Source organism: Candoia aspera, chromosome 4 (assembly GCF_035149785.1).
Source record: "Candoia aspera isolate rCanAsp1 chromosome 4, rCanAsp1.hap2, whole genome shotgun sequence".
Lineage (NCBI taxonomy): Eukaryota > Metazoa > Chordata > Lepidosauria > Squamata > Boidae > Candoia > Candoia aspera.
Window position 1 is genome coordinate 37640640 of NC_086156.1, and position 8518 is coordinate 37649157.

An 8518-nucleotide genomic window follows, 5' to 3' on the forward strand; every position below is an offset into this window, starting at 1 on the left:
TTACTGAGAACTTACGATTTTAACTAAAAATGAAAAAAATATTATAATCTAGTTAATACAATATTTTAGATCACATTAAAGCCAATATCCCCTGTTTTGCACATAGAAACTGTGAACATTTGTGGATATAATAGGCTTACCAATAGATATACATTCATATTCACATGATTATAGTTCAAATTTAGATACATGTAGGGAGATATAATTAATGTCATAATTGGAGTTCTTCTCTCTTTTTTTAATAAGAATTTTATTAAGTTTAGAACAAAGATAAAAGCTACAAAAGAGCAAAAAACTACAAAAAGAAAAAGAAAAAAACTAAAAAAGTGAGAAAACACAAGATGAAAAAAGATTTTTTAAAGATTACATAAGAAGTGACTTCCGAATTTTAACAGCAAGAATATACAATAATTCCCCATAGTCAATCCCTTACTCTATGTTAAACCAAAATCACATTATTTCAATAAATCATTCCATTAGCATATTATAAAGATCACTAAATGCAATTGCTCCCTCCCCTTATATTAAAAAAAAGAAAATATATAAACCACCTAAACAACCTCCCCTCCCAAAACAAAACTCATATAATTATTTCCTTCCTACCACTATTCTATACATTTCTGTCTACTATAATAAAGATCAAACTAAAAAAAGGCATATATATTTTCTGGTCTTTTAATTAAGAATACTACAATTATTACAATCTTAATCATATTAAACCTAAAACCAAACATTTATTATTTGCCTTATTAATCTCAATCCAAATCATTAAAGAAGATTAACATCAAACAAGCCTTAAAAGCAATCCAAATAAACATTCTCAAACCCTTGCCCCACTTTGAAATAAACCAAAGCAGTCACACATTTCCAAAATACACACAGGGCATTTTTCAAAGATAAATCAAACAGCCCAACTTGCCCCCCTTAAATACTTCAACTTCTCAGCAAAAAGATAGAGGACAACCATAATTGGAGTTCTTCTCAATGAGGGAACAGGCTTATTCATATGTTGTGAATGGATATATAAAAGGAAAATACATAGAAAAGTGGATATTTTATATATAAAACAAGCTACAGGAATGTACTGATATGGTAGATGATGGTCTATGTGTGACTAAGTTATTAGACTAGTTCCTAGGCTATTGTTCTAGTTATAGAAATCAATCAATCAAATAAATAAATAAATGACATCACAATTTTATATACCCAAAAAGTAATAAGCACTGCTCAACCAACTAAATCTTTTGGATCTTTTTGGCTTATACCTCATTTATCCAAACATTCCATTGTCAATTGGAAATTTGGTTTAAATAGCACAATATCTATATTTTCTGTAAGTGTTACAAACAAACAAAAACCCTATTATCAGCCAGCATCACCATTTGTTTTTGATGTGAAGGCACAAGTGATTTATTTATGCAGTAAAAACAATGGTATCCATGTATCAGCAGATTGGAAGCCTTCAGTTTTGAAGTAGAACAAACAACCTTTTGAAAACAGAATCTCGAAAGGTCAGGGAAATCCCAAAACTGCTCTACAGGGACTTAATGCCATGGAACACTGATCTTGTGGGATATTGGAGAGAAAGACATGATCAAATGACCTTGATAAATAAAGTAAATAAGTCTAAATAAATAAAGTAAATAAGTCTACTCCATGTTTCAAGATGATGATGATGATGATGATGATGATGATGATGATGATGTAGCAACAATGATGCATTGGAATATCGGCAAGAAATAACACTTGCCTGCAAGCAAGAACTGGTGGGACCACAAAATAAACAAAGTAATAGAAAACGAAGAAGCTAAAGTGCTCTAGGACTTTAGAATTCAAACAGACAAGCATCTGCCACACAACACCCCAGACTTAACAATTGTTGAGAAGAAAGACCAAAAAGTCTGGATAGTGGATATTTTAATACAGGAGATGGCAGAATAGAAGAGAAAAAACTGGAGAAAATCACAAAATACAAAGACCTGCAAATAGAAGTATAACAACTATGGCAAAAGAAAGCAAAGATAGTACCAATAGTAATAGGCACCTTGGGTGCAATCCCAAAACATCTGGAGCACCATTTGAACACCATTGGCATTGACAAAATTACCATCAGTCCATTGCAAAAGGCAGCTTTACTTGCAACAGCTTACATCCTGCAATGATACCTTTAATATTATTAAACAACAACATCTGCCTATTCATCATTCAAAAATATCTGGGGGACACTCTATTGCTTGACTCTGTTTTAACCATACAGTATGTATTTTCTGGAAAGAAATATTTTAATGTTTTGATTTACAGATCCACTGCCACTCACCAACCCAGGCTCGCATGTTCTGCAGCCCTTTGAGGAAAACAAAGGAATATCCCCAAGCAACACTTTCTGCTAAAGGGAACTTTGAAGCAAAGTACCAATATTTACTCAGTGACCCATGTTTAATTTTCCGAAGAATATTTTTGACATCTTTGTAAATTCTGCATTCAGCTGTAAAATGAATAAAATTAACATCAGATAAAAATATAAAACAAATCAAGAATGATCAAGAAAGTCACCAGTAGACAAATTAAGATTTTTAAATTAACACATATATAATATCTAATAATCATGTGCCAGATACAAATAAGGTCCATATAAACCATCAAACAAATTAACATACTAAGTTATGAGTAGTATTACTACTGAGAATCAGTTTGGTGTAGTGGTTAAGGCATCAGGCTAGAAACCAGGAGACCGTGAGTTCCAGTCCTGCCTTAGGCACAAAACCAACTGGGTGGCCTTGGGCCAGTCACTGTGTCTCAGTCCTAGGAAGGAGGCAATAGCAAAGTACTTCTGAAAAACCTTGCCAAGAACACCACAGGGACTTGTCCAGGCATCTCCAAGAATAGGACAGAATTAAATGGATTAAAAGAAAGTATTACTACTATTACTATACTTATCAGCATCATCACCTGAATGTTGTTGTTGTTGTTAGTTGCCGTTGAGTTGTTTACAACTCATGGCGACCCTATGTATAACAGAACAAAATGCTGTTCGGTCTTGCCCATATGCCTGACTGTTCCAATGTTTGCATCCATTGTTGCTGTAATTGTATCAATCCATCTCGTTGAAGGTCTTCCTCTTTTCCGCTGGCCCTCGACTTTACCAAACATGATGTCCTTTTCAAGAGATTGGTCTTTCCTGACGATGTGCCCAAAGTATGAGAGTCTAAGCCTAGTTATCTTCACCTCTAGGGAACATTCTGGTTGTATTTCTTCTAAAACTGATTTGTTTGTTCTTCTGGCAGTCCATGGTATTTTCAATAATCTTTGCCAACACCACAATTTGAATGCATCAATTCTTCTTCTATCTTCCTTTTTTAATGTCCAACTTTCACAGGCATATGTGGCAATTGAGAAGACCATGGCATGAGTCAGACACACCTTTGTTTTTAAACTGACATCTTCATTTCTGAAAACTTTAGATAGGTCTTTGATGGCAGATTTTCCCAGCGTGATACGTCGTTTGATTTCTTGATTACTACTGCCCTTGGCATTGATCGCTGATCTGAGTAGACTGAAATTGTTGATGACTTCAATTTCTTCTCCATTTATTGTGACATTGTTTATTGGTCCATTTGTGAATATCTTCATCTTCTTCACATTCAGATGTAGTCCGTATTGCTGACTACAATCTTTGATCTTCATCAGCAAGTACATCACCTGAACAGCACCCACATTAATAGAGATAGTTAGACTGCCTGATAGAAACTAGAATGTGAGGATTTACTCCTAAAACCAAAATGAATTCTCAAGAGATTTGTCTCATGTAAGAGTGTTACACAATAAAGTTCTTACAAAAGAATCTTCTTCTGGAGGAAAAATCCAAGAGTTCATTCTCTGGACCACAGATTTACATAAAGGCTCTGAATTCTTTGCACTGCAGTGGCAGAGTCAACCGTTGAGTCTCTGGTGTCATTCTTGTCTGCAGTAAAGCTTTCTAACTAACCAAGTCATCTTAGGGTATCCAGCTGGGTCAAGCTTAGTGCTGAATAAAATGTTAGATGTTTGGCAAGCTGACATTTACTGCTGAACCCAGGTGTAGAATCAGACACAAATCATACTGAAAAGAACTACAACTGTATTTCCATAGGCAGTGAAATTTCAGGGACCTCCCTTTCTAGGGCTTGCTTATTTATTTATTTATTTATTATTCACATTTCTATTAGCGCCCATCTCCCCCCAAAAGGGGGACTCTGGGCGGTTTAGAATAAAATTCTCCTTAAAACCTCAACATCATAAAAACACCGAGTCAACACCTACGTGTCATGACCCCGTTGCAAGGCACAAAGAGCCTTGCAACATGGATCATGATCATTAAGGAAAAGAGGAAGGAGATAATTAAATCAGCGCTTGAATCAAGCACCCAAAGCACCCACACCCATGGAATCATATGCAGCTGAATAGAAGGACTCCGGATAAGCAGCGATAAGCTGCACCTGGTGCCCTGGAGGACACACCTGAACCAAGAGGACAAGGACAGCAACCGGGAAAACACCCCCACAGCCATCAAGAAACCCATCAAGGGGAATGGGGACAATGAAGGGTGGAGGAGCATGGGACCCCGCAAGAGGGTATATACAGGGCACCTCAACACCGCACCCCCATTCCCGTTTCTCTCTCTGTCAGTACCGTTTCAATAAACCGGAAATCCTTAATCCCTATTAAGTGAGTCCGTGTCTTATTCGGAGCAAGGCTGACCCTGACATACGATACTAAAATAATAAATAAATATAAATAGGGAATCCAAGTGGGAAATTTCCATTCGGTATGGAGAACTCTACATCACCAGCCACCCCAGGAAGAGCTGTTGCCCTTCCCATCCCAGGCGCGGCGGCAGAACCAGGTCTTCAAACCCTTCCGGAAGGTCAAGGCCTGCCTCACCTTGCGGGGTAGAATGTTCCAAAGGGCGGGGGCCACTGCAGAGAAGGCTCACCTCCTGGACCCCGCCAGATGAAATTCTCTTACAGACAGGGTCCGTAACATGCCCTCTCTGCATGATCGAGTGGGGTGGGGCGATGTAATGGGGATGAGACGGTCCCTCAGGTGACCTGGCCCCATGCCATGTAGGGCTTTAAAGGTCATAACCAACACCTTGAATTGGACCCGGAAGCAAACTGGCACCCAATGCAGCTCGCGCAGTAAAGGTATTACATGTGCTGATTGTGGAGCACTCATCACTTTTTGCGCAGCTGCATTTTGGACCAGCTGAAGCTTCCAGATACTCTTCAAGGGTAGCCCCATGTAGAGTGCATTGCAGTAGTCTATATGGGAGATGACCAGGGCATGAGTGACTGTCCGGAGAGCATCTCGATCCAGGAAAGGGTGTAACTGGTGCACAACCTGAAGTTGTGCAAAGGCCCTCCTGGCCACGACTGCCACCTGCTCTTCAAGCAGGAGTTGTGAGTCCAGGAGGACCCCCAAGTTACGCACTGGTTCTGAATGGGGCAGTGCAACCCCATCCAGAACTAAAGATGACAACTTCCTGGATACCGAGGAGCAGTCAATCCACAGCCACTCCGTCTTACCAGGGTTCAGCTGAAGCCTGTTGTTCCCCATCCAGACCCCCACAGCCCCCAGGCACTGAGAGAGGGCAGCCACAGCATCACTTATGTCACCTGGGATGGAGATATATATCTGAGTATCATCAACATATTGATGGTACCTCATCCCATGGTGATGGATAATCTCACCCAGCTGTTTCATGTAGATGTTAAATAGGACAGGGGAGAGAACTGAACCCTGCAGCATCCCGCACAGCAGGGGTCGAGGGTCGGGTCTCTCATCTCCTATCACCACTGACTGGGACCGGCCCTGGAGGAAGGAGGTGAACCAGCGCAGAACTACGCCGCCCACCCCCAACTCCCTGAGCCATCCCAGAAGGATACCATGGTTGATGGTATTGAAAGCTGCTGAGAGGTCAAGGAGAGCAAGGATGGATGCACTGCCTCCATCCTGCTCCCACTAGAGATCATCCATAAGTGCAACCAATGCAGTCTCTGTCCCATATCCCGGCCTGAAACCTGACTGAAAGGCGTCTAGATAATCCGTTTCATCCAGAATCCTCTGAAGTTGTAATGCCACCACTTTCTCAACCACCTTCCCCAAAAAGGGGAGGTGGGAGACTGGATGAAAATTGTCCACAGTAGGGTCCAGTGATGGCTTTTTGAGGAAGGGGTATACCAGTGCCACTTTAAAGGCAACCACTCCCTCCCTCAAAGATGCATTAACCATTGCCTGGACCCAACCACATGTCACCTCCTGGGCTGCTTTTACAAGCCAGGAAGGGCATGGGTCTAGACGACATGTGGCGTTTACAGTCCGGAGGATCCTGTCTACTTCCTCAGGCCCAACAGGATCAAACTGTTCCCAGATAACAGGATAAGTACGTTCCCTCAGCATCTCCCCAGACTCTGCCCCATGCTTAGAGTTGAACGTGGACCGAATCTGAGCGATTTTATCCTGCAGATGCTCAGCAAACTCCTCCACACAGCCCTGTAGGTGGGAGACAAAGCCCCCCCACCTAATAATGATTGCATAATTTTAAACAGGGCCATTGGGTGGCCTTCTGCGGATGCAATAAGAGCGGAGAAATATTGGCGTTTCACTGCTCTTACCGCCACAAAGTAGGCCTTAATAGCGGCTCTAGCTTGTGTTTGGTCAGATTCAGTCTTTGTCTTTCTCCAGTGGTGCTCTAGGCATCTCTTAACCCTCTTCAAAACCCGCAGTTCCTCCGTAAACCATGGGGAGTGCCGGGTTTGAGTGGGCAAGAGAGGCCACACAGGCGCAATCCTGTCCAAGGCCCCAGCCACTTCCCTATTGCAGCCAGGACCTCCACTGGATCGTGCAGCAGATCCCCGGGTATAACCCCCAGCTCCTTCTGAAACCCTACCGGGTCCATCAGTAGCTGGGGACGGACCAACCGAATGGGTCCTGTCTCACTGTGGAGGGGGGCCGCACAAGAGAATCTCAGAATATATTCTGCTTATCCATCCTTCCAGTCCATTAAAGAGGACTGGCTAATACAATGACACAAATGAAACACTGGCTAAATAAGTGGTGTTAATGGAAGAGATTTGATTTCTGGGACTATGGTCTGAGTAATGTGAGTGAAGGACTGATGGCATAAGATGGGTTGTTCTCAACGACCAATAAAAAAATATGTGTAGCCAAAATATGGCAAGCTTGATCAGGAGAGGTTTAAACTGAATCTGGTTGGGGTTGGAGATGAAAACCATGAAAGTCCTCAGATGAAAACTTGCTATTAAACCACTCAGTGAAAAATAAGGAAGTATGTTAGCTTATTCAGTTCATGGCCTTCATCTCCAAAAGAAATAAACAAGATGAGCTTGAACTCTTAGTACTTGAAATTAAATATAGTTTAATAGGAATAACAGAGAGCTACTGAGATGATTTCCTCATTTGGAATATAGCAACTATAGGATATAATTTGTTCAAAAAATTCTCCAAAGCAATAGAAAGGAACAAGGAAGGCGGAGTTGTACTGTGTATTAAAAATATCCACACCTGCTCAGAAATACAAGTGAATATACTTAGCAATATTGTAGAGGGCATACAGGTTAAAATAAGTGAATATATGACTAAAACCAATGCTGTTACTGTTGTCTATTATTATCTGGCCCAAGTAAGAAAATATGGGCGATGCTTTCCCAAGGAAACTACAGAACCTTTTACAGAGGTTTTACAGTATTGATGGGAATTTTTAATTATCCTGAAATGTTTTTGGAAGACAAGCTCTATAATACATGTTTTATCCAGGAAATTATTGATATACTGATGACAACTTTCTCTTTTAGAGGTTAGAGGAAGACATGTCCTTGGATCTAACCAATAGAGAAGATATACCCAAGGAAGTATAAGTAAGAGGAACATGGGGGAGAGTGATGTAATGCTGGTGTTCTTAATTTTAAGGGAAACTAACACTGAATGTAACAGAATAGGTGTCTTGGACAGTAAAAAGAAAACAACCCAGATTTTAATGAGATGATGATGATTGATGATGATGATGATGATGATGATGATGATGATGAGCCAGTTTGGTCTAGTGGTTAAGGCAACAGGCTAGAAACTGGAGACAGAGTTCTAGTCTTGCCTTAGGCATGAAAGCTGGCTGGGTGACCTGGGCCAGTCACTCTCTCTCAGCCCAACCCACCTCACAGGGTTGCTGTTGTGGGGAAAACAGGAGAAGGAAGGAGTATTAGGTATGTTCACCACCTTGAGTTATTTATAAAAATAATAAAGGCAGGATAAAAATTAAATAAATTAATAAAACATCATAAGTGAGATTCCATGGTAGAAGAAGCTAATGGGAGAAAGAGAAGGAACTTAAGATGGATGGGAGTTCCTTTAAAAAGAGATACTAAAATTACAATTGAAAACAATTCCAAAGATGTGGAAAAGAAGAAGGCAGAAGAAACCAACGTCACTGCACAAAGCAAAACAAAACCCCCTACACACGCAC